General features: G+C 47.7%; 1 protein-coding gene across 4 annotated transcripts in view; it reads left to right on the forward strand.

Moving 5' to 3' along the window:
- The window catches only part of SHANK3 (SH3 and multiple ankyrin repeat domains 3), a 1,690,229-nt gene that overhangs the window by 145,389 nt on the left and 1,516,884 nt on the right, over positions 1-27,956 (forward strand). For all 4 annotated transcript variants that reach the window (XM_029615063.1, XM_029615061.1, XM_029615060.1 and 1 more), the window contains exon 2: positions 13,297-13,346. The gene's annotated coding sequence lies outside the window, so the exon portion shown is untranslated. The remainder of the gene's footprint in view (positions 1-13,296; positions 13,347-27,956) is intronic.

Raw genomic sequence — 27,956 nt, forward strand, 5'->3', positions numbered from 1 at the left:
ACAGGTTTGGAAACATTCCTGGAGGAGAAGTCCATAAACAGCTATTAATCAATAGGGAATAGCCACTGCTTGTTGCTGGCATTAGTATTATGGGATCGATTTAATGTTTGGATACTTGCCAGGTTCTTGTGACTTGGATTGGCTACTGTTGGAGATAGGATACTGGGCTTGATGGACCCTTGGTCTGACCCAGTATGGCTTTTCTTATATTCTTATGTACTTATCAAGTTTCATAGCCCTCAAAGAGAATGTAAAACACCAAATAAATTGACCCCTGTTATGCCTACTGAATATCACCAGGAGAAATTCAAGACAATTGCAGAGAGTCCTTTTGCCAGAGCTCTGCATCTGTAGATAGATGAATCCGTGCCTCACAATCACTCAAACAGTGCCGATCAGCCTTCAAGATAACACCATTACTGCCCTGATGTATATTCCCTCATCTACATATCAGTAATGCTCCCCAACAGAAACATGTTGACCCTGTTCCGGATGTTTTACCCATCAAATCTTGTTCTGTAAATCTGGCTTCACTGCACTGGCATTAGACATTGGCAAATACATAATTGGCAAGGAAAATTGTAGCTAAAAGTATATGCAGCAAGGTTTGTATTCTGGGCATCACGCATCCACTCATTCCTGCCCCACCACTAGTCCCATAAACTGATGAACAAGGAAAATAAATTTCCCCAATTATCCACAGACCCAAATAGCCCCAACCCACCTCCCCCTCCCCCTGATTAATGGAACTCCACATTCATTCATACACCACTATCATTCAACTAGTACATATTATTTCACACTGCTATATAAAAAAAAAAAGGATATGAAAGACAGGTGCAGCAAGAAGTCATTCAGCGCTAGGGTTATTGGTCTTAAGCTGTTGAACAAATCTCTGTGCTGGTTGAGCATCGTTGAAGATTGAATGATGGATCCGCAGCCTCACCAAATAAGCAATGCATATGAGATGCTTTTCTTCTGCAATTTCTTTTTTTTATATCAGTTTTAACGTGTCGTTTTTTTCTGGACCTCTATCAAGAAGTTCTGGAGGAATTACACTCGCTGGCCTTGATATAAAATGTCCTTGAGTCTCCAACTTGCTGCCAAAATTCGACTTTTATCCCCATAGTGATGCACTCTCAGAATGAAGGCTCTGGGGCTGAAGTTCCTTCTAATTTTTATTTATTTTTATTTATTTATTTAACAGTTTTTTATACCGACCTTCATAGTAAATAACCATATCCTCCTCAAAAAACCATACCTTCCCACCACAGATCCTGCCAACTACAGACCCATAGCAAACCTTCCTATGTTAGCCAAAATTTTGGAGAAAGTGGTCAACCGTCAACTCTCTGAATTCCTTGATGACAACAATATCCTTACCAATAACCAATTTGGATTCCGGAAGAAAAAGAACACTGAATTACTACTAGCCACTCTAGCTGACACCATCATCTTCAATCTGGAGAAAGGACAACCTTGCCTTCTCGCACTCCTGGATCTGTCAGCAGCGTTCGACACCGTGAACCATTCTAGCTTACTACAACGACTCACAGACATTGGCATCACAGGAGCAGCGTTCAACTGGTTTAAATCCTTCCTTGAGAACAGAACATACAGAGTCAAAATAAACAACAAGGAATCTCATCCCATCCAAGCCAAAATGGGGGTACCACAAGGATCCTCACTCTCCCCCACCCTTTTCAACATTTATCTTCTCCCACTCTGTCACCTCCTCACTAACCTCAAGCTCACCCATTTCCTATACGCGGATGACATACAAATTATCATCCCCATAACGGACACCTTACACAAGACCATGGCTTACTGGAATAAATGCCTCTCATCCATCAACGAGCTTCTAACCAGCCTCAACCTGGTTCTAAATACTAATAAAACGGAGATCCTTATAATAGCACCGGACAAATCTACCCTGCCTACCTCCAGCAACACTCCAAACACCTCAGGATACACCACCTCGCCGCAAGTCAGAGATCTGGGTGTAATTCTAGACGACAGATTCAGCCTCAATAAATTCATTAACACCACCACCAAAGAATGCTTCTTTAAATTACAAGTTTTAAAGAAAATAAAGCCACTCCTACGCTACAGAGATTTCCGCACAGTGCTCCAGGCCATCATTCTCCCGAAACTGGACTATTGCAATTCACTTCTGCTGGGACTCCCCACATGCTCTACCAAACCCCTCCAGATGGTCCTAAATGCCACAGCAAGAATTCTCACCAACGCAAAAAAAACAGACCACATCACCCCAATCCTCCAGCACCTCCACTGGCTTCTCATTAAATACAGGATACAGTTCAAAAGCAGCATGATGATTCATAAGGCTCTACATAACATATCCCCACTCAACTTAACCTTCAAGCTACAAATTCATACTTCGGATAAGCCGACTAGAAGAGCATATCAAAACAGATTGATTACCCAGCCTGCAAAATCCTCCCTGAGAAAACGCGCTCTATCAACTGCGGGCCCGTCTCTCTGGAATTCTCTACCACCAGACCTCCGCCTTGAGCCGTGCCATACTACCTTTAAAGCGAAACTCAAGACTTGGCTCTTCCTGCAAGCATTCCCTGAGAGCTAAGAACTAGAAGATTTAAAAAACCCTGTCCTTTGGTTTTAATGTATGGTTTCTCTGCCTTTATTTAATCTAGTCTATTAATTGCCTTATTTATTTACTTAAAGTTGAGCTTAGTTTTTGGTTTTACCTATTTATTTAGATCAAGTGTTTTTTTCTTGTTTCAAGTCTTGTTCAATGTAAACTGTTCCATGTAAACTGTTCTATGTAAACTGCCCCCCGGCAGTAGTTCTTCTGTTAACTGTGAACCGGAGTGATATGTATTGTATACAGGAACTCCCGGTATATAAAAACTATAAATAAATAAATAAATAAATATCGGATCGGTTTACAGTTTAACAAGGGAAAAACTGGAGTAACAATTCAAGTAAACGAAAGATAACAATAGGTAGGAATAAGTCAAAGTTACAATCAACAGGGGGAGAGAACTTGGAAGCTTACAACAAGCTGGAAAGAAGAAAAGCCGGTAATAAAAGTATTGTTACCATAGAGTGTACGAGTTAAAAACTTAAAAACTGTGCTTTAACCTGAAAGTCTCGGAGTCCATTTTTTCGTGAAGAAGAGTGCCAGACCGGGTAGGAGTGAAGGCCAACTAGTAGTTGTCTGGTGGTTCAGGGAAGGCTTGGTGAAAGAGCCAGGTTTTAAGTCTTTTTCTGAAAGTTAAAAGGCAAGGCTCCAGTCTGAGATTTGATGGGATGCTATTCCAGATCGATGGGCCTGCTATCGAAAAAGCTCTGTCTTTGGTCGTAGCGAGGCGTGTGGCTTTAGTGGGGGGAACATTCAGAGTGCCTTTGTGAATATCTCTAGTTGGTCTGTTAGAGGAGGCTTGAAAGGCTATGTCTGCAAAAACTTTCTTCAGTGCAACATTTTATAAGTGGAGTTGAAATTTGTACTCTATGAACCAGGATAATACAAATAATATCAGGATTTCTTGTGCATGCTATGTTTTCCCGTGTGTGCAGTATTCATGACCTGTGTGCATGCATACATGTGCACAACTTAGGGGAAACAGTGTCTGGGGTGGCCATTTTTGGTGGGGGCCAGCGCCAGTGTTCTGTGCACATGACCAATCTTTAGCAGGCCATATTTGCATTCCAGCTGCAGCACCAAGGGAATTCATTTTTTAAGAAATGTGCCGGATCATTGCCTTTGATTCTCTCTGGTAATCTGACAATACAAAGATTGTTGCATTGGCCTCTGTTCTCTATGTCATCAAGTTTTTCCAGCATACTGTCTTTGGGCCCTCTCCGGTACCTCCAGATGCTGTCTAGCAGATGTAAACGAAAGCTCCATTTCCTCTACTTGCTTGGTCACTTGGTCCACACGTGCATTCATTTCCCCGACCGTGGAGACCAGCTGCTCCATTCATTCGACTACCTTTTCTAATCTGGCATCTAAGTTAGAATGTTTCTCACAGGACAAGCAGGATGGTAGTCCTCACATATGGGTGACATCATCAGGATGGAGCCCAATCACGGAAAACTTCTGTCAAAGTTTCCAGAACTTTGACTGGCCCCTACTGGGCATGCCCAGCATGGCACTAACCCTGCAGCCAGCAGGGGTCCCCCTTCAGTCTTCTTTTTTCCGCGCAGCAGTAGCCTCACGGTTTAGGAGCTCTGAACAGATTCCTGACAGGGATTTTCCTCACGGACTTATTTAAAATTATTTTGCCCCACAGGGTCCCTCCTCTAACTTTTCTCAGGCCGCGGTACTCCGGTACGTTTTTCACTGTTTTTCGTCGATTACCGTCGAGTTTCGCCCTCACGGCCTACTGGCTGTCGACCGTACTGCGGCTCGATTTTTCTATGGCCATGGCGTCGGGGTTTCGTCGGTGCCCGGACTGTACTCGCACCATGTCTATCACAGATCATCATGGAGTCTGTGTAATGTGTTTAGGCCATGAGCATGATTTCCTGACTTGCACCAAATGTGCCCTCATGATACCAAAAGGTCGCAAAGCCAGAATGGAGAAGATGGACTCCTTTTCTGTGCTCACACCCCGACACCGTCCATCGCATCGACGTCATCGGAACCGGCACCGTCGAAGTCGCACCAGCATCGACCACCGTCCGGTGACCGCCTGCCATCGACATCTTCACGGCCATCGACTACCGTTTCTCCCCCTCAGGATCGAGGGGATCATAGGGAGAAACATCGCCATCGGCATCGTAAGTCTCGGACCGTCGAGGGAGTGAAATCATCGACCGAGCCACCGTCCGAGCCACCGTTTCCACCGTCCGAGCAACCATCGAAGAAGCCCTGTCCAGGAATGGCACAGACCATTCCTGCGACCGGGACATCGAGGCCACCCTCACCCGATCGGGGTTTGGGAGTCGCGATTCCACCTGTAAAGATGGTCCCTCCGACTGTACCTCAGCCTCCCTCTTCCGTCACGGAGCTGGGGCTGCTTGCCCCAGGTTTCCGGGAAGAACTGGACCAGCTGGTCCAGCAGGCAATCGACAAGGCGATGCAACGACTCCAGGTTCCTCCAGCAGCGACACCGGCACCGAGAGTGGAACCGGTCACTGACCCGATTCCAGCAGCGCTGGCACCGCTGCTATCCCGGATGGAGGCGTTCATGACCACCCTTCCACCGGTGATTCCCGGGTCTCAGATGGCTCCGGTGCGCTCCCCGTTGACAGCTTCATTGGGAGGTGAAACACCGTTCCGCATTCCTCCTTCGGGGGTATTGCCTCAGCCATCGATGCCATGTCGTCCCTCGCCACCAATTAATTCATCGGGGGCGATACGCACATTGGCGCCATCGATGCCTTCGATGCCAGCACCGATACCCCCCAGGGCGTCCACGGTGCCCCCGGTGATTTCTTCGATTTTCTTGGAGCCTCAGCCGGGCCCTTCGGGTATCCAACCCCCTTCTCGTCCTACAGGTCAGCCTGCTGATCCTTTTGATACCTGGGGTGATGATACTTCCACAGACACCGATGACTTACCTTCACCTCCCTCTCCTACTGAAAATAGAAAGCGTTCTCCTCCAGAGGACCTTTCTTTCATTAATTTTGTGAAGGATGTCGGAATTGGTCCCTTTTCAGCTTCAGATGGAGCAGGATGATAGGCACCAGATGATGGAGCTTCTCCAGTTCCTGGATGCCCCTAAAGAGATCACTTCTATTCCCATTCATCAAGTTCTTCTTGACCTTCTCAAAAAGAACTGGGAAAACCCTGGATCCATTGCCCCAGTACACAGAAAGGCTGACACTACCTATCTAGTACAGTCAGCCCCTGGCTTTCAAAAATCTCAGCTCGACCACAACTCAGTTGTGGTAGAATCGGCTCAAAAGAAATAAAAAAGGACGAAGCCTCACTCCTCTACCCCTCCTGTTAAGGAACACAAGTTCCTAGACAATATTGGTTGACGAGTGTTCCAAGGGGCCATGCTCATCTCCAGAATTGCTTCTTTCCAGCTGTACATGACCCAATACAACAGGGTTATTTTCAAGCAAATACAGGACTTCTCTGAAACCCTGCCTGACCAATTCCAAGAACATCTTCAAATCCTTGTCAACAAAGGGTTTGAGGCAGGAAAGCATGAGATAAGAACAGCTTACGATATCTTCGACACCTCCACTAGAGTGTCTGCAACTGCCATCTCGGCAAGACGCTGGGCCTGGCTCAAGTCTTCTGACCTTCACCCAGAAGTACAAGACAGGCTCTCTGACCTGCCCTGTATAGGAGATAATCTGTTCGGTGAACAGATTCAGCAAATAGTGGCTGAATTAAAGGACCATCATGAGACCCTCAAACAGCTCTCATCGATACCTTCTGACTTCCCCTCTAGACAGCCCTTCAAGAAGGATTCTAAGAAGTCATTCTTCCACCCAAGGAAGTACTATCCTCCACCACCAAGGTCCCGAATTACGAGGCCTTATCAAAAACCTCAGCCTTGCCAGCCCCGGAAGCAAAAGCCACAAGCAGCTCCCCAGCCAGGGCCTGCTGCAGGTTTTTGACTTTCCCTTGGAGAGCAGCTGCCTGATTCCTCTGCCAAGCATACCAGTGGAAGGTCGATTGTGCCATTTTCATGGCATGTGGCAATCAATCACAACCGACCAATGGGTGCTAGCAATCATTGCTCAGGTTACCACCTAAACTTTCTTGCTCTTCCACCGGACTCACAACCTCTACAAGCGTGGAGATTAACCAATCACTCTCTCCTCCTGCAGCAGGAAGTTTCCCTTCTTCTTCAGTTAAGAGCAATAGAACCCGTCCCATTTTCGCAACAAGGCCTAGGGTTCTATTCCCGGTACTTTTTGATCCCCAAAAAATCTGGGGGGCTTCGTCCAATTCTGGACCTACATGCCCTCAACAACCTACGTGCCCTCAACAACCTTCAGCGGGAAAAGTTCAAGATGGTAACCTTGGGCTCGCTTCTTCCTCTTCTACAAAGAGGAGACTGGCTCTGCTCTCTGGACCTCCAGGACGCATACACCCACAATGCGATATCTCCAGCTCATCGCAAGTACCTCAGGTTTTTAGTAGGTCCAAAGCACTATCAATACCGAGTGCTTCCATTCAGCCTAGCATCGGCACAACGAGTCTTTACCAAATGTCTTGTAGTTGTCGCAGCTTTTCTCAGGAAAGAAGGTGTTCACGTCTACCCCTATCTAGATTACTGGTTAATAAGGGCCCCAACCCAGCAAGCTGCTCGATCGTCCCTGGATTTGACCCTACACACTCTAATTTCTCTAGGATTTCTCGTCAATTACGAGAAATCCTATTTAGTCCCATCTCAATCTTTATCGTTCATTGGGGCAGACTTGGACACCTTGCAGGCAAAAGCCTTTCTACCTCAACAACGAGTGCAAACCCTCGTGTCCCTCGCTCACCAGTTGCAGTCTCAGTATACAGCAACAGCTCGGCAATTCCTTGTCCTTCTCGGACACATGGCGTCCTCAGTCCATCTCACACCAATGGCCCGCCTGGCCATGAGGCTTATGCATTGGACTCTGAGTTCACAATGGATTCAAGCTACTCAACCTCTGTCGACCATTGTCCACATCACCGACGCACTCCGTCTGTCTCTCGCCTGGTGGAAAGATCAGTACAATCTCCTCCAGGGACTGCCTTTTCAACTACCAGATCCTCAACTCATTCTCACCACCGACGCTTCCAACCTCGGGTGGGGAGCCCATGTGAATGATCTACAGACACAAGGATCTTGGTCTCCAGAGGAAGCCAAACACCAGATAAATTTCCTGGAGCTTCGAGCAATGCGATATGCTCTCAGAGCTTTTCAGTATTGCCTATCGAATCACGTCATCCTGATTCAGACGGACAACCAGGTGGCCATGTGGTACATCAACAAGCAGGGAGGCACAGGCTCCTTCCTTCTGTGTCAAGAAGCTGCGCAGATTTGGGCGGAAGCGCTCTCCCACTCGATGTACCTCAGGGCCACCTATTTGCCGGGACTGCACAATGTCTTGGCAGACAAACTGAGTCATGTCTTCCAACCGCACGAGTGGTCTCTCAACCCCTCGGTAGCGACCTTCCTCTTCCAGCAATGGGGTTATCCCCAAATAGACCTCTTTGCGTCCCTTCAGAACCACAAAGTGTACAATTACTGCTCGCTCATTCGCAGCAAACACTCTCAGCCCAGAGATGCATTCTCCCTCTCGTGGGCAACCGGTCTGCTTTATGCATTCCCTCCACTTCCTCTTCTCTCGAAGACTCTCGTGAAGCTCCATCAGGACAGGGGAACCGTGATCCTGATAGCACCTCACTGGCCACGCCAAGTGTGGTTTCCCATACTCCAGGATCTCTCCATCCGCAGGCACATTTCCTTGGGAATGGACCCGCATCTGATCACTCAGAACGACGGATATCTACGCCATCCCAATCTTCAGGCCTTGTCCCTCATGGCATGGATGTTGAAAGGTTAATCCTTCAACCACTTAACCTTTCAGATTCAGTTTCTCGTGTCCTGATTGCTTCATGGAAGCCTTCCACAAGAAAGTCTTATTCCTATAAATGGAAAAGATATACATCATGGTGTTCTTCGCAATCCCTTGATCCCTTTTCCTGTCCAATCCCAAGGTTTTTGGACTATCTCTGGCATTTATCGGAATCAGGTCTAAAGACTTCTTCCATCAGAATGCATGTCAGTGCGGTAGCCGCCTTCCATAAAGGTGTCGGGGATGTCCCTTTATCGGTACAACCCCTCGTAACACGTTTTCTGAAAGGCTTGCTCCATATCAAGCCACCTTTACGTCCTCCGGCCCCTTCTGGGGACCTTAATCTGGTTCTCGGGCGGCTCATGAAACCACCATTCGAACCTCTTCACTCCTGTGACCTAAAATATCTCACATGGAAAGTGATTTTCCTTTTGGCTATCACTTCAGTTCGCAGGGTTAGTGAGTTACAGGCCCTAGTTAACTATCCGCCTTACACTAAACTCCTGCAGGACCAGGCGGTACTCCGCACTCACCCTTAGTTTTTGCCTAAGGTAGTTTCGGAGTTTCACATTAATCAATCCATCATACTACCTATCTTCTTTCCCAGGCCCCACTCCAACCCAGGGGAACAGGCTCTGCATACCCTTGACTGTAAACGGGCTCTAGCGTTCTACCTAGACCGTAAAGTTGCCCACAGGAAGAGCACTCAGTTATTCGTCTCTTTCCATCCAAAAAAATTAGGGCAACCTGTGGGTAAGCAGACTCTCTCCTCCTGGTTGGTGGACTGCATATCTTTTTGCTATCAGCAAGCAGGCATTCCTTTTCAAGACCGTGTTAAAGCACACTCTGTGAGGGCCATGGCAACTTCAGTAGCACACCTACGATCGGTGCCGCTTCCTGACATTTGCAGGGCTGCCACATGGAAATGAATGAGCCGGTAAAAGACGCCGTTACATCGGGTATCGCGCGCCGAAGGGGCGCGACAAAGGGGCTTTCCCCTTTGTGCTCCCCTTCGTGCTAACTTTCGTGCTGTGTGTAAAAGAAGTTTAGTTATGTTTGTTATTTAAAAAACCTCTAATAAGCTGTTTAATAATTTTATTTATTTATTTATTTTATTTAAAAAAGTATTTATATACCGTTTTTTAAAAAATTTTGCTTTTACATTTGTAATTCTAGATGTTCTATGTATTCGACTAAGGAATTATATTTCCTGCTTGTTCAGTTTTTAGTGTAAACCGGCCTGATTTGCATTTTATGCAAGAAGGTCGGTATATAAAAATTAAAAATAAATAAATAAATAATGGAGCTCACTCCACACTTTCGCAGCCCATTATTGCTTGGATAAGGCCGGAAGACAGGATTCCATCTTCGGCCAATCTGTCCTGCGTAACCTTTTTCCAACGTGACGTACCAACACCCTTCCGCCTGCCCGGTGGGGTTCAGGATGTCCTCTACCAAATTTCACCCCAGTTGTTGTGCCTGTTGCACGCCGTTGGGTACATTTGGTGCATGTTTGGACATCCTCAGCTCGGTACTCACCCATATGTGAGGACTACCATCCTGCTTGTCCTGTGAGAAAGCAAATGTTGCTTACCTGTAACAGGTGTTCTCACAGGACAGCAGGATGTTAGTCCTCACGAAACCCGCCTGCCGCCCCGCGGTGTTGGGTTCGTAACGTTTTGTTGTTTTATTTTTTTGGCACTACCTGTAGCTATCAAATAAGACTGAAGGGGGACCCCTGCTGGCTGCAGGGTTAGTGCCATGCTGGGCATGCCCAGTAGGGGCCAGTCAAAGTTCTGGAAACTTTGACAAAAGTGTTCCATGATTGGGCTCCATCCTGATGATGTCACCCATATGTGAGGACTAACATTCTGCTGTCCTGTGAGAACACCTGTTACAGGTAAGCAACATTTGCTATCTCACAGGACAGCAGGATGTTAGTCCTCACGAAACCCGCCCACCACACCGCGGAGTTGGGTTCGCTTACGATTTATTATTATTTTTTCGCACTTACTTTTTACTATAAACGAGACTGAAGGGCATGCCGGGTGTGCTGGGCATGCCCAGTGGTGCCAGTCAAAGTTCTAGAAACTTTGACAAAAGTGTTCCATGATTGGGCTCCATCCTGTTGATGTCACCCATGTGTGAGAACTAACATCCTGATGTCCTGTGAGAACACCTGTTACAGGTAAGCAACTCTGCTTTCCACTACTATCAGATGCTGAGAGGATTTCCCCATGGGTAGGGAGGGTAAGTTTTTTTTCAATGGGCAGAGAAAGGGATAATGACATTGGGGCAGGTTTGGCAGGACAATATATACTCCCCTTTGATGAGCTCAAGACTGTTTATCACTTGACATGCTCAGATTATTTTGCATACCTTCAACTGAGGCACTTTTTGCTCACTAAGACTGTACAGGATGATTTATCCAAAGGAAAATCATTGTTTGAAGGTTTATGTGAGACTGCTCACCTAGTGAAAGGAGTTATCTCAAAATTATATGGTATTTTAAATGCGGTGGGTGACTATACTGCCAAGTTTATGATTGCGTGGGGAAAAGACTTGGTGTTGAGGCTTACCTCAGAGGATTGGGATATGTGTTTCCAGCAGACCAGCCGAAGTTCTATCTCGGCCTCCCTATTGGAAAATAGCTATAAGCTGCTATTTAGTTGGCATATTTGTAGCGCCTGTCGGTTGCAGACGGCTGCGACTTCTGCTGCTCACCTCTCTTTTCCCTGACCAGCAATTCTCAGAGCCATGGCGGCCTCAGCCTGCAAACACCGCCTTTCCCAGCGTCCCCGGGATGGCATGGGTGACCCCGTCCACCATCTTGAATCGGGGATTACCTAGGGCACGCGCGTGTGCGCCAGGCACTCTCTTATTCATGTCATGGCGGGAACCTCGGGGGCCTTGTCACGTTCACCTGCCAGTGTATTTAATTCACCAGTCTATGCTTCCTACGAGTTAGCAAGGACTTCCTTCCTGCTTATTCCACTCCTTTTGAAGACGCTTTGCTTTGCTACTCTGAACTGGATCCTGAACTCCTGGACTTAGAATGCCTTAGGTACCTGCTCCTCGGGGGCCTTGTCACGTTCTGGCTATCCACTCCTCGGAGGGCCTTCCTGCCTGGAAAATCCATCTATCCTTGTTCAGCGTAGTTCAGCCTTGTGAGTGCAATTCTCGTTTCTACCATCTTGCTGATGGAACCACTGGTGTAGCCTGTGCCTCGGGCCACTACCGTGCTCATCTCAGCTACCTTCTTCTACACTTCAGAGTGAGTACCGTCATCTATCTTGCTCTGCTGACCTCCTGCACCTCTCTGAACTACTACTCGCTGATTCTCAGCGTACCCCGCACTGCGGGCCACTACCGGATCTATCCTGAGAGGTGTGTCATCGGGAGAGGAGTTTCCTGGCCTACCCCACTCTGCAGGCCATTACCAGGGATATCATCATTGAGAAACCTTACTACTCTGGACTGTGTCTTCATTCCACTCTGTGGATACTACCCACGTTCCAGTCTAATAAAGTCTCTTACTTCTGTGTCCGTCTCAGCTGATGCCACGCCTATCATAGTGAGTCCCCACAGGGCTCCTCCCTGTGGGTGGAGTCAGCTCTCACTATGATCCAGGGTCCACAACCATACCAGATTATAACAATATTATACCAGTAAAGATGCATAAAATGTTTCCTAATACTAGCGACTTGTGGTGGAGAAACTGCGGGCAGAAAGGGGACTATGTCCATATGTGGTGGTCCTGCCCAATTGTATAACCTTTCTGGTGGAGGGTTGAGGGATGGCTGCAAACTCTTTTAAGTGTTCCTCTTTCATTGACACCTAAATTGGTCCTCTTAAATTACCCGACTGATGATATCTCAAAATTGCAACATCTATTCCTAAAAGTTGTTATACAGGCGGTGAGGGGTACATTGGCCCAGGAATAGAGGAATGCAGCGTCCCCCTCCTTTGATAGTGTTCTACGACGTCTACATTGGATTTATTATATGGAAAAATTGACTGCCATTAAAAAGGAAAAGTTACACATATTTGAAGAATCATAGCGAAATTATTGGCAGTGGCAAAGTCTCAGCAAGCCAGGGTCTATGTGTTAATCATATTTTATTTTGGGAGATCGATTTCTGATCACACAGTAGGGGTTCTCCTGAATATGTCTTTGGGGCTATGCTATATACCATGATTAGTCTGGTTCTTTCTATAAACTCGTTCTGTTGGTCAAGATTTATTACTTTGGGTTTTGTGTGACTCTCTTGTATAATATGAAGGTGAATATTAGTCTGAATTTCCCTGACAGGGTGGGGGGAAGGGGGGGGGGGAAAGGGTTTAAAATTAAAATTCATGTTGAAAGCTGAAGATTCGGGGCATTTTAGATTTCTTCCTATGTTTACCTGAGATATAAACATGTTTTCTTTTGTGGTGGAAGCAGCATTTGTATCCCTGTGTTATATACTGTATTTAATCTGTGATACATGAATAAAAACTGTTATTTACAAAAAAAAGTGAAATCTAAATCAAATAAATAAATGTACATCTTGAAAACTCCCACATTGGCTGGGATATGCAAACCAGACATCTGTTTTAAGGACCTGGACCCTTACATATCTTTTTCTCATGTACAGACCTGCTGTCATGGATATCAGTCATGATAGAGGAGGATGCTACAGTGGGATTAGAGTCCATGCATAAATATGTTGGATTAGGAGGTTGCATTCTAGTAACAGATCTAGGGCTTATGAGTTAAAGTCCAACTACTCTTATGTTTTCTCCATCCAGGTTAAAGAAGAGAGACTCGGATAAGCTTGTGCTTTTGAAATTCTTATCAGGTACGTTCCTCCTCTCTTCTTTATCTTTACTGCTAGATGAAAGGGCTTCACTTCATTGGTAATAAATCACAATAGAAATGGCATATTGTTCATGTGATTTGAATTGAACAATACACTTCACAATAGCATTGTACTATTTCCCTGTTTTAATAATCTGAAGCATATTGAGTGGGTGATGTGTAAATGATGGAAAAATACAAAGGTGTAAATTATTATACAGACAGGTTAATTATAAAAGTGTTGCTTGTGCAAAATTGCCCACAGACGCATATATGTGGGATACACGAGAGCAAATGTGTATTTTTAAAAGCCGCAAAATACGCACATATATACCCATGTGCCTATGAGGAATAAGGGGCAGAAAAGAAATGGGGCATGGATGTTCCATGGTGGGGCCAAGATTTATATGTGTAACTCCAAATTTTAAAAATAAATATGCTAAATTTCCGCATAACTGATGAGGAGCAAGTCTGCAAATCTCAAGATATAGTGTTGCGGCGGAGGTGGACCCTTGGGCCGAGGTGGGGTTGACGTTACCCATAGGAGGGATCCTACGGGTCCCCACTGTCGGCAGGCAGAGATGGCTGATGGATGGAGGCCGGCTGGCGCTTCACCAATAGCAGCCCTCATTCCCCGCAGGTTGAGACTTTGGGTGCTAGGGCCGGCTGGACTTAGGTGGCCTCCGTCAGTGGTTGTTGATGGGTGGATCAAGGTCAGCCCAGAGGCAGCAACTAGTGTAGGTATCAGTCTGTACTGGATGAGGCGGAGTCCTGGAGACCCAAGCGCCAATAGGAACACATTTTAACAGAGGGCGCCTGAGCAAGAGCAGGCCAAAGCCTGAATGAACCACGTCCAGGACAAAAGCTGAAGAGGCATCTTTAAGCAAGCTGGGATCAGGGCTGGTGGCAATCTGGAAGCAGTGGCAAGTAAAGCTGAGGTCTAGACGAGGAGAGAGTCAAAAGGATGGTCAGAAGAAGCAGAGGTCCAGGGCTGGAGAGACGTAATGGTGTAGTCAAGCAATGCAGAGGTCCGGGGCTGGAGAGAGGCAACGGAGTAGTCAGGCAATGCAGAGGTCAAACCAGGTCAGCAATCCGAAGGAGAGATGAAGGAACAGGAACACAGGAACAAGGAAACATGAACAAAGGCAATTAGGATCGGGAACCAGAAACTGAAGAGGCAACGAGTACTCAACTAGCGAGGGGATCTGTTGCAAAGGCAATTTGAGAGAGCAGAGCCCGGGCTTATATACCAGAGCTCTGCCGACGTCATCATGCAGGATCGCGGCCAGGTTCCCACTGCGGGCCCTATTTAAAGACTGTGCACACGTGCGCGCCTAGGGAGGGGCGTGGTGCTGGTCGGGACGGCGTCTCTCCATGGGCCACGCAGAGAGGCCCGACGCAGAACATCAGGAGCTGTAGCAGAGCCAGAGGCACCAGGGGTGGCCCGAGGATGGAGCTGGTGGCCCACAGCCGCCAGAGACGAGGGACCAGATACTGGATTACTTTGAAAGAGGTGAGGGGGCTGAGCCATGCATCTTCTGTGGCCAGCGCACTTAACAGTACCCCCCCTCTACACCCCCCCATTGGAGGTCTGGGTTTGCCCAGATGGGCACCATGAAACTGGAGGAGGAGTTTCTTATCCAGGATGTTACAGGCTGGCTCCCACGAATTTTCTTCAGGGCCGTAACCCTCCCAGGAAAGGAGGTATTCCCAACGGCGGCCCCTACGGTGGACGTCAAGTACTTCGTGGAATTTATAAGTGGTGTTGGTCTCCGCGACCAGCAGAGGAAGGGCAGGAGCCTTTCGTGAAGGCCAGGATAGGACCACAGGTTTTAAGAGTGATACGTGAAATATATTGTGGATTCCCAATGTAGGCGTCAGCCAGAGTTGCTAAGTTACTGGTCCAACATGAAGAATGACTGGATAAGGTCCAATATACCTTGGCGCAAACCTCTGAGAAGGTATCTTGAGTCGAATATAACAGGTGCTTAACCAGACTTTCTGGCCAGGAAGGAACTCAGGAGCCGAGTGTCGATGGCTGTCAGCAGATCTCTTGGCCTGGGAAGTGGCTTGGCGTAAACGAAGATTCGTCTGGTTCCAAAGTGCCTTGAGGGCACCGGCAGTGGCTTGCGCAGCAGGAGAAGGCACCAACAATGGAATGGGTAGCGGTGGTCGAGGTTGTTTCCCGTAGATGATGGAAAAGGGTGACGTACCAGTGGTAGCGGCAATGTGGGAGTTGTGGGAGAACTCTGCCCAAGGAAGAAGCTCCGACCAATTGTCCATCCTATCTGCTCCCTCTTCCTATCTCCCTCTCCCTCTCCTTCCTATCTGCTCCCTTTCCCTCTCCCTCTCCCTATCTGCTCCCTCTCCCTCTCCCCCCAATTGTCCTATTGGCTCCCTCTCCCCCCGATTGTCCTTCCTATCTGCTCCCTCTCCCCCCACCCTGGTTTTTTGTAATTTCCTCCTTCAGTTATATTGTAAACCGGCATGATGTACCTACAAATGTCGATATATAAAAGCTAATTAAATAAATAAATAAATAAATAAATATATATATATATATATATATATATGTGCAGAGGAAGGACTTCAAGGAGCGGTTTGTATGCTTGTCTTGTCCATTGGCTTGAGGACGGTATGCTGTTGTTAAACTGATGTTAATTCCAAACTTTTTACAAGAGCGCCAATATCTGGCAATGAATTGTGGGCCTCTGTCAGAAACAATGTCCTTGGGTAAGTCGTGTAGTCGGAAGATGTGTCGAAAGAACAGGCATGCCAATTTGGGTGCAGATGGTAGGCGTGTAGTGGAACAAAATGGGCCATTTTGGAGAATCTGTCAATTGTAACCCGTATGACCATGTGGCCTGTAGATGGTGGCAAATCCACGATTAATCCATGGAACAATGTGTCCACGGTTCTTCGGGAGCTGGAAGTGATTGGAGTAAATCCCAAGGTCGCTCGACCAGGGGTTTCTGTTGAGCGCAGGTACTGCAGGAATCGATGTACGCTTTAGCATCAGAGACCATAGTGGGCTACCAGAAGAACCGCTGAAGCAGTGCTAAGGTTCATGCTTGCCCTGGTTAACCGGCAAACTTAGAGTCATGTGCCCACCGGAGAACTCTTTCATGGAGTCGACGGGGCACCACAGTTTTCCCAGTAGGAACAGGATGAGTAGCCGAAAGACAAATGCAGGCTGGGTCAATAATATGACCGGGTTCATCGGGTTTGTCTTCAGTTTCAAATGAATGTGATAGGGCATCTGCATGGAGATTTATCTCTGCCAGGCAGTAGCGAAGCTCGAAGTTAAATCTGGAAAAGAGCAGAGCCCATCGGGCTTGACGGGCATTGATACGTTGGGCTTGGCTCAAGTGTTCCAGATTTTTATGATCTGTGAACACTGTAAATTAATGTTGAGCGCCCTCTAGCCATGGGCGCCATTCCTCCAAAACCAGCTTGATGGTGAGTAACTCGCGGTCTCCAATGCTGTAATTTTGTTCTGAAGCAGAGAATTTGCGCGAGTAGAAGGAACACGGGACCGGAAGCAGAGCATTGGCTCAGGACCACCCCTACTCCAATTGCGGAGGCATCTACCTCAACCAGGAAGGGGTGATTAGGATCTGGATGATGGAGACAGGATCCTGTTAAGAAAGCCTCTTTGAGGCGATGAAAGGCAGAAATAGCCTCCGGGGTCCAGTTTCGGTTGTCTTGACCCTTACGGATTAAAGCTGTAAGAGGAGCCGCCAACGTAGTGTGGTATAAAGTGGCGGTAGTAATTTGTGAATCCTAGAAAACGTTGAAGTGCCTTCAGGCCCACAGATTGTGGCCAGTCTTGGATTCCTTTGAGTTTCACAGGATCCATTGAGAACCCTTGTTGGGAAATTATGTACCCCAGAAAGGGCAAGCTGGATTTTTCAAACAGGCACTTGTCCAATTTTGCAAACAGATAGTTCTCCCGAAGGCGTTGAAGTAAGGTACAAACATCGGTATAGTGTGTAGCCAGGTCCTTGGAGAAGACAAGAATGTCATCCAGGTACACCACAACTTTGATGTACAAGAGATCCCTGAAGATTTAATTAATCATTCGCTGGAAAACTGCAGGTGCATTACAAAGGCCGAAGGGCATCACTAAATATTTGTAATGTCCATCTCTGGTGTTGAAAGCAGTCTTCCAGATGTCATCAGGGCGAATACGCACCAAGTTATAGCTCCGCGTAAGTCTAACTTGGTGAAGATAGAAGCTCCGTGTAGCCGATCAAACAATTCAGATATCAAGGGCAGAGGGTACTTGTCCTTGAGAGTGATCGCATTCAGACTGCGGTAAGATACATGGTCTTAAAGATCCATCCTTTTTTGTGGTTAAAAAGAACCCTGTGCTAGCAGGAGAGGTAGAGGGGCGAATGAACCCCTTCGCAAGATTCTCCCGGATTTATTCTGTCAAGGCCTTGGTCTCGGGAAGAGACAGAGGATAGGTGCGCCCTCAGGGAGTGTGGTCCCAGGTAGAAGATTGATGGGACAATCAAATCTCTGAAGAGGTGGTTGGAGGTCCGCCTTCTGCTTCGAGAACACGTCTTCGAAGTCTGCGTAGGGAGCAGATATGCCTGAGGAAGTGGTCGCCAGAGGAGCCACTTGTGGGGGCGCCACTTTATGAAGACAAGTCTGGTGATAGTGTCTAATGATATGAAGTCTGCGAAACAATGCGACAAGGCGATAGCAAAAGCCAGAAGAATGCTGGGATGCATAGAGAGAGGAATATCGAGTAAGAAAAGGGAAGTGATTATCCCCTTGTACAGATCCTTGGTGAGGCCACACCTGGAGTACTGTGTTCAGTTCTGGAGACTGTATCTACAAAGAGACAAGGACAAGATGGAAGCGGTACAGAGAAGGGCGACCAGGAAGGTGGAGGGTCTTCATAGGATGACATACGAGGAGAGATTGAAGAATCTAAATATGTACTCCCTGGAGGAAAGGAGGAGCAGGGGTGATATGATTCAGACTTTTAGATACTTGAAAAACTTTAATGATCCAAAGACAACGACAAACCTTTTCCGTCGGAAAAAAATCAGCAGAACCAGAGGTCACGAGCTGAGGCTCCAGGGAGGAAGACTAAGAACCAATGTCAGGAAGTATTTCTTCACGGAAAGAGTGGTGGATGCCTGGAATGCCCTTCCGGAGCAAGTGGTGAAGTCTAAAACTGTGAACGACTTCAAAGGGGCGTGGGATAAACACTGTGGATCCATCAAGTCTAGAGGGCATGAATAAAGTGGAGGCATTCAAACATTGCACGGAGCGGCAGTAGCCACAGAGGCATTCAAACACTGCACGGAGCGGCAGTAGCCACAGAGGCATTCACGGAGCGGGATGCCAGTGGCCAGTAGTTGGTGTTCCACCTTCACGGAGCGGAAGGATGGAGAGCTGCTATTTCCAAAAAAAATAAATAAATAAAACAAAACAAAAAAATAAAAACAGGGGTGGGTAAGAGTATGGGGCAAGGGGGTGGCCTGCTTGTTACAGCGGTTGCTACCCCTAATTGAGCTGGATGTCACTTGGATGTAGATACAGAGCTGCTCTCTAAATTGGGTGGAGGGGAATTAGGGCTGGAGGGTACTGGAAGCCAATAGTAACAGGTGGGAGAGAGAAAAAGGGAAAAAAAATGGATAAAGTGCGTAGCTTGCTGGGCAGACTTGATGGGCCGTTTGGTCTTCTTCTGCTGTCATTTCTATGTTTCTATGTTTCTATGATAGGCGGAGCCCCATTCTGTCAGCTGGAGAGACCCCCAATCGAATTGGGGAGAGTGACGTTGGAGCCAAGGTAGTCCCAGAACTACCGAGTGGATGGATTTCTCTAGAACCAAAAGTTCAATTTCTTCGGAATGGAGAGCACCAGTAAGAAGTCAAACTGGCTCTGTGGATAAGGAGATTCGACTGGTAACAGTTCTCCATAGATTGAAGCAATGCACAAGGAATTCTCGAGATGACCCATGAGTTGAACTAGGTCTTTAAGGATAAAATTACCACCTGCTCCGCAATCTACCAGAGCAAGGACAGAAAACGATCGAGAATCCCAGAATATAGTAATAGGCACGGATAGTTGAGGGGCTGGGGACATTGCGCCCAAGTTCAGGACCCCAACTGAACTTAAGCCAGGAAGTTTTCAGGACGGACTGGGCAAGTCTGTAGGTGATGGCCGGGTGCTCCACAGTACAGACACAGGCCTGTTTGTCTCCACCGGAGGCACTCTTCCGGGGACAGGTGCCCACGACCCAACTGCATGGGTTCATCGGTCTCGGCCACAGCAGAATTCCTACCAGAAGTAGGATTGGTAGCTGGTGGCGAGTGGGAACGGACCTGAGAGGGTTTCTTGGGCATCTGATTCTCCCAGTGACGCTCTTGGAGACGATGGTCAATTTGGCCTGTTAGATCGATGAGATCCTTGAGAGAGGAAGGGAGCTCTAGTGCTGCCAATTCATCCTTTAGTTGCGGGGAGAGCCCAATAAGTTCAGACGCTAAAGTCCGGAATTCAATGGTGTAGTCGGAGAGACTTCTTTGGCCTTGTTGAAGGTGTAATAGACTAATACTTGCCACGGCATGCCGCCCAGGATCATCAAAGATTCACCGGAACATGGCCACGAACCGAGACAGTTCCCGTAGGAGTGAGTCCGATCGCTCCCACAAGGGAGAAGCCCACGCCAGCGCCTTCCCTTCTAGGCGAGACAAGATGAAGGTGACCTTGGTTAATCCATCTTGAAAGATGGAAGGTTGAAGAGAAAACTGCATGTAGCACTGGTTAATAAGCCCTCTGCACAGTTTGGAGTCACCGTTGAAACGAGGCAGGGCTAGCAGGGCCAGAAAGGCTCTGGAGGAGGAAGTAGACAGCTGTGGTGGAGAGGAAGCTGTCACTGGAACTGAGTTGCTGGACATGGCATCTAGCCGTGTATGCAGATGCTCGAGGGAAGAGGCCAGAGCCTCAAGAAACTGTTGCTGTTCTTGTACCTTTAGGGCCAGGCCAGGAATAACCTGGAGGGCACGCGACTCTGCCGAGTCCATGGCCTTTGCAATCTGTTGTGCCAGAGGTGGATCCTTGGGCCGAGGTGGGGTTGACACTACCCGTAGGAGGGATCCTACGGGTCCCCACCTTAGGCAGGTGAGAGGGCTGATGGACAGAGGCCAGCTGGCGCTTCACCAATACCAGCCCTTGTTCCCTGTGAGTTGAGCCTTTGGGTGCCAGGGCCGGTTGGACTTAGGTGGCCTCCGTCAGTGATCGTTGATGGGTGGCTCGAGGTCAGCCCAGAGGCAGCAACTAGTGTAGGTATCAGTCTGTACTGGATGAGGAGGAGTCCCAGAGACCTAGGCGCCAATAGGATCACAGTTTGACAGAGGGTGCCCAAACAAGAGCAGGCTGAAGCCTGAATGAACACGTCCAGGACAAAAGCTGAAGAGGCGTCTTTAAGCAAGCTGGGATCAGGGCTGGCGGCAATCTGGAAGCAGTGGCAAGCAAGACTGAGGTCTAGATGAGAAGAGTCAAAAGGATCGTCAGAAGAAGTAGAAGTCCAGGGCTGGAGAGAAGCAACGGCGTAGTCAAGTGATGCAGAGGTCCAGGGCTGGAGAGAGGCAACGGAGTAGTCAGGCAATGCAGAGGTCCAGGGCTGGAGAGAGGCACGGAGAAGGCAGGCAAATCAGAGGTCCGGGGCTGGAGAGAGGCAACGGAGTAGTCAGGCAATGCAGAGGTCAAACCAGGTCAGCAATCCGAAGGAGAGACAAAGGAACAGGAACAAGGAAACAGGAATGAAGGCAATCAGGACTGGGAATCAGGAACTGAAGAGGCAATGAGTACTTGACTAGCAAGGGGACCTGTTGCAAAGGCAATTTGAGAGAGCCGAGCCTGGGCTTATATACCGGAGCTCTGCCGACATCATCATCCGGGGCAGCGGTCAGGTTCCTGCCGTGGGCCCTATTTAAGGACTAGCTGTGCGTACTTGCGCATGCCTAGGGAGGGGCACAGTGCTGGTCGGAACGGCGTCTCTCCGTGGGCCACGCAGAGAGGCCCGACGCAGAGCATCAGGAGCTGCAGCAGAACCGGAGGCACCAGGGGCAGCCCGAGGATGGAGCCGGCGGCCCACAGCTGCCAGAGACAAGGGACCAGATGCTGGATTACTTTGAAAGAGGTGAGGGAGCTGAGCCGTGGGTCTGCCGCGGCCGGCGTGCATAACATATAGGGCTTATGGGACAGGGTGAGGGGTCTGAGTCAACCGAGTAACATGCAGGATGATGGACCAGAGGGATCTGAAAGACCTTGCTATTAACTGGACAAACTGGTGGACTAATTGGAAAACTGGGAATGTGACTTGTGTGAGCATGTTTAAAATTCACTGATATACATGCATAAAAGCTGGCATGGTCCTATTGAAGACACATGCGGACTAACTGTGCCCGAATAAACTCTTAAAATTAGGAGCATACTTATGTGGGTTGGTATATTTTAAACCCACAACGAAGTGTGGGATGATGGGCAAACACACTAATATGAACACAATCCAACAGGTGTGTTGCAAAATCAATTGCAAAGGTCCATGTAAAACAAACCAGAACTGACATTTCAATAAAGATTTGGCATTTTAGAACTTTTCCTGTTTAAATTGTTTTTTTCTGGTTTGTTTTACATGGACCTTTGCAATTGATTTTGCAACACATCTATTGATGCATTTTAAAACATGCATGCATAAGTATGCGCACAATTAGAAATTCTATCATGTCCTTGCTCGCACGCCAATACACGCCTGTTTTAAAATCAGCCTCAGAGTGTACAATGGGAGTGTACAAAGCCTTGGTTTAGAATTACTTATTTCTGCCTATTTGATCTTAATTTGGTAGTCTGTTAGATTAGGGAAAAACAATATATCATTATAGTAGGGTGGGGATGGAGAGTATACCAGAGGATGCAGTAGAGCTGCAAATCTCTATTCTGGGTTTGAATATAAATAGTTATGCAGATGAAGGTGGACTTTGTGTTCTTACAGGAGCTTTGTATGTGAAGTACAGACAAAGTTGGATTCTTGGAATTTTCTTTCATGTTCTTATATCAAGGTACAGTCAGTGAGAGAAAGCATGCTTATTGGAAAAACAAGATTTGATCTCTTTCTTTTAGGAAGTAAGCAAGGGCTTAAAGATAGGAAATATGACAGATATATAGGGCCAGCTGTCATGGAAATCCTAGCTTTCATTAAAAACCAGAATTGTCATGGATATTCTGCTAATGGACAGCAGGTTTCCACAGATTTTGTAACTTTTGAGCAGTCTGCAGTATATTGTCATGACCACCTCTAATATCTTTGTGTGGAGAAGTCAGGGCTGTGTTTAGTATTTTATTTATATTTATTTTTTATTTAATAAAATTTATTAAACATTTTCCAGATTTAGAATAAAATCACTCAGAGTGATATACAAAACTTAAAGTAAGTATCAACATCATAAAAACATAAAACAACGTAAAATAATAAAGCAAACAAACCACTCCAGTCTCTCCAATTTCTAAATACTTCCACGGTCAATAATTATGATCTTATCTATACCACCAACCACTATCTCCACATACATCTGTAGCCATTAATCATGTTTTTAATTTCTTCCTAAATCGTATCAGATCTGGTTCCTGCTTCATTTCAGAGGTAACTTGTTCCACAGCTTAGGACCAGCATAGAAAAGGCCCTAACCTGTCGATATGCCTTTACTGAAGGAAGTTGTAACTGATGTTGATTGAGACCTCAAAGATCTATTGGATTTGGTCCAATGCAAGCAATTCTCATATGCAAAGGACAGATTCCTCTCAGGATCTTAAAAGCAAGGACAAGAATCTTAAACTTGCATTGCATTTTAATTGGAAGCCAGTGAAATTTCAAGCGTAAGGGAGCTGCTGATAACCTGCCTTGAATGCCCCATAATAACTCTAACTGCCAAATTTTAGATAACTTGCAGTTGCTGAATAATAGCCCCTGGCAGACTCCAATAGATGCTATTACAATAGTCCACCACAGCCTCACCAACGCGTACACCACTGATTTCAAAGCCTGAAAAGTTTATGTTAAACAGACATAAACTGTTCAAACTACTCCCGATATCTGGCTTTCCAAATTCCAAAAATCTTCCAACTTAATACCCAAGGACTTTGCAGCATCCACAGCTACCATCTCCACCTTTCAGTTTAAAATTATGCAGCTTCCACCTGTGCTGTCTCTATTTGACATGGTAAGTGTTGCGGTCCCGGGCCGTGCCCCGGTCCCTCCACCTACCTCGGGGGCGGCCCGGGCCGTTTCGGAGGTTCTCACAGGACAAGCAGGATGGTAGTCCTCACAAATGGGTGACATCGAGGATGGAGCCCTGTACGGAAAACTTTTCTGTCAAAGTTTCAACAAGCTTTGACTGACACTGGCACACTGGGTGCACTGAGCATGCCCAGCCTGCAATTATCCCTGTGAGCCACAGGTGTCTCCCTCAGTCTTCTTTTTTCCGCTCTGCAGTCAGCATAGCGGTTGGAGCTCTGTGAGGATTTTTTAACTAATTACCTCATGGAAACACTTAACTTTTCACTTCAAAAAACACTTTTCCCTGCACAGGTCTCCCTCCGCGTACGTTTTTACGACGCTTGGTGAGTACTAATTCTTATTTTTCGGTCGGTTCCTGTCACTATCTTAAGACTGTTAACTGACTGAAGCCTTCCCTTCCCCCATTTTTCAGTTAGCTTTAAACAGCTTGCGAGTATCTCTGTGACACTCTGCTTGCTTATGCTAGTGGGGTAGGGATTTTTTTCCTTAACTTTAGGACTTCTGTAGCTTCAAGTCCTTCGTTCCCTGGTACCCTCACGCAGTCGATACCCTATCGCTACACCGGGACCCTCCTAAACCGCCCTGGGCTTTTATATGTCATCAGCGCCCCTCCCCCCACGGTGCCCTGATGCCTTTATCCATGTTTTTTGCTTTTCAGTGCTACCAGGCTTTTTCCTCCTACGCACTGTTTTTTTTCCTTGGGCTTCCTCGGTGCCGTCCCTACCCGGATGCATGCCATTGACGCACACGCTGTTAGTCACTGCCATGCATACTCGGGTCGCCGCCACCGCTGCCCGAGACACTTTTTAACGATCCCAGGGTCACTTCATCGATGCCACCCCCCCTTTTGGGGATGCCATCGATGCCCCATCCTCCCCACCGATGTCCAGCCCTTTTCCATCGGTGGGCATCGGTGCCACATCGATTCGTCGGTGGGCATCGATGCCGGATGGTCCCCATCGGTGGACATCGGTGCCGGATGGTCCCCATCGATGGACATCGGTGCCGGATGGCTTGTCCGTCGATGGCATTGGTGCCGGATGGCCGTCCGTCGATGGCATCGGTGCCGGGTCCTTTTGCATCGATGGACACCGATGCCCAGGTGTTTCATCCATGGGCATCTATGTTAGAATGCATCCATCGAGGGCAGTCGATGCCAGGCTGCTCCCATTGGTGAAATTCGATGCCCAGGTGGGTCCCATCGGTGGGTATCCATGCCGGCTCGATTCCGTGGATGGGCGTTGATGCCAATGCCAGCCTTATGGCTGGCATCGATGCCCATGCCGATTCCAGGACTGGCGTTGATGCCGGGATGGAATTCATCGACTGGGAGATCCATGCCATCGATTCCATACGTGTCCATATCGATGCCACCGACACACGTGTCTGGGGCACCGATGCCATATACACTTGGAAATCTGAGTCTGTCCAAATCGATACCGTCAACGTCTGTGGCCCTATAGTTGATGCCCGTGGCCATGCCACAAACGGCATAAATGCCCGCCTCCATGCATCGATGCCCTCGACACCTCCGTTTTCCTTCGGTGTCCTTGACGCCCTATTGATTCGACTTCGACTCAGTCGATGCCGGTATCTTTTTCAATATCGGCAATGTTTTTCGATTATTCGATTCCACATCGTTTCAAAGATACCTATGCCACTGCTGTCAGTGCCCGTCACTGTCATCATTCTCCTGGCCAGTCATCGACGATTTTTCATACCCATTTTGATGATATCCTCGAAGCCCCTTAGGTTGCCTTCAATATCGTCAATACCGACATAGCACCGCCACATAATACCCTCGCCTCCTCACATTGCTCCATGCTTTGGGTTCTTTTTTAAGCCCCGTATTAGCTTAAGACACTCCATTGTGTCAGGAGCAGAGCAGGCGTGCTGACAGTTCGTCATCGATCGCCTTCCAGGACGACGAGGGCTTCCATCTCGGCGCTGGGGAAAGACCGGGCCGAGCACCATGGCACCCATCATCGCCGACATCGTGATCGTCTGCCGCTGACGCCATCCAGCACATCGGTGCCATCCTTCTCCAGGCTGGACAACGCTCGGGCAGAGCGACATCACCACTGCCATCAGCACTGTTCCTACAGTTTTGGCAGTCCTTGGTGATCCAGAACTTCCGGATCCAGGTCCGACAGCTTCTGCATTGGCGTCACGACACATCGAGCCGCTGTGACGAGGGAAGGGAACATGAGTTCCGTTAGGGCTCCTCTGTTCCTGGCGTGCCCCACCGTCAAGTGGTGTGGGACTATGGCCATCTGTTACACTTAGCAGTCTAAACGCCACTCACGCCTGGCCTGTCTCCTCTGTACCTGTGCCACCATACCGGGTTTCAGAGCGAGATGGACGTTTACGTCCCCGGCCTTACCCTCGAGGACTCCGGAGACCGTCGGGGTCAACAATCTTCACCGGCTCGTCTTGCGGCGATCCACGTCGGATGGTAAGTACCCGCTTCGGCGGCATTCCCATAGAGTTGTGTTCTCCCATTCGGACCGTGGTTCGAAAAGTTCTGGGTCATGTGCCTTTTAGAACTGTATTAGTGTCACATATCACTATGTTAGCTATGTTAGCCACAATATCAGGAGAACCCCTCTATCTTCTTGGGATTGCAGCAGGGCTTCTTCTCTTGTCAGTAACAAGTCCCTGTGCCGACCAATGCTCTGACTCTTGGTTCCCTCCCAACCAAGGTCCAGCTGCATTGGCTGATCTGCTAAACATGAGATTCAGCAACCATTGCCCCCATGTACAAGTCCACCTTGAGGCCTGGCCACAGGTCTCAGTGTCTCCTTGTACAGCATACAGAAATGCGGGTACCACTTACCGCTCACACACCTGCAGGAGCCTACATGATATCCTCCATTGGGACACCTCCTGGTCTCCCATCTGGTCAGATATCAGAGCGGCCACCCCACCTTGTACCAAAGTCCCGGTACACTCCCCCAGGCGCTACGAAGTGCAGAGGGGAGAAGGGAGGGGGGTTGGGGAGTTTTAATTGCACTATTCTTTCTTTTAACAGAAAATAGTTACTCTCCGCACATCCTGGACCTAAGAAAATCCAACTTTCTTTAGACGTCACAGGTACAATGGTATCTTTGGTTACCATCACTTCATACTGCAGTAAGTACATTATTTTAATGTTTCTATGTGCTTTATGGTGAGTCAACAATGCAACCCCAAGCTCTGCCGCTGGCACCAGCTTCGGTAAGTGAACTGTCTCTTGCATCACTGTTGGTGAATGCTGTTTTCTCTGCGGAGTGTAACATCATTCACTTTCCTTGCATAGACTACTGCTAACCACTTTCAGTACATGCAAGGAGCTCTCACTTTTTTCAGGACTCACTATACATTTACTAACTGGGATTACTGTCACTGCCATAAATCCCTTCTGTAACACTTCTGGACACCACAGTCTTAAGACCCTCTTGTCCAGCATGCGCACAGACATTCTGATACATTGTTATATGTCCCTGCGCATATTTTCCATAACCTCAGCCTTTCAACTTTTCATGGTTGGGCTATGGGGTTTCTTCCCACTATGCATTTTTCTCATAATTCAAAACTGCTATGGGTTATATTCAGTGACATTCTATACTCAATGGACCTAAGTGGTTTCATTGCTTTCGTCCCTGATTCTTATCCCAGTTCAAACTAGGACCTAGTCTCCTTCGACTCATGCTCGCAATTCCTTAGGGTTATAAAGTTTCTCCTGAAAGCTGTCAACCCATTATGCATCTATTGCACTCCAGCATAGTTTCTCATAAACTTCCTGGACGTTGCACCCATGAGTTATGCCCTTATGCCTTCCAATACTGCTTTTGCAACAATTCTTTGTGCATACAGACAGACAGCATAGGGACAATGTGCTTTCCAACTCATAAGCACGCATTACCTCTTAGCTACTCTGCTAGACAGCTGCGCAGCTCTACCCTTGGCCCTTGTTCACTTCATGCGTCCTTGGGCCACATATCTAAGAGATTTAATGAACGCTCTATCAGACCTTCTCCACATAGGTTCTATCCTCTCGAATGGTCTCAATTACATGTGTACAGGGCAAATCTTTTAACGCTGAGTTAACTAAACTTTCCTCGGCGTCTGCATCATTCCATACGATGCACAGGTTCTGCTCCCTGCACATGTTTCCTATGCGTTCCCTTAGATGCCTTTTCTTCCATCAAAGGCCTCTTCAATATATCTCTTCTGCTGCCTCTCGTAGCCAGCATTCTTCTAATGTTGAACTGGGATGGGGTTCAGTATTCTTTTCCCCACTCCCTGACTGAGATC

Source organism: Rhinatrema bivittatum, chromosome 9 (assembly GCF_901001135.1).
Source record: "Rhinatrema bivittatum chromosome 9, aRhiBiv1.1, whole genome shotgun sequence".
Taxonomy (NCBI): Eukaryota; Metazoa; Chordata; class Amphibia; order Gymnophiona; family Rhinatrematidae; genus Rhinatrema; species Rhinatrema bivittatum.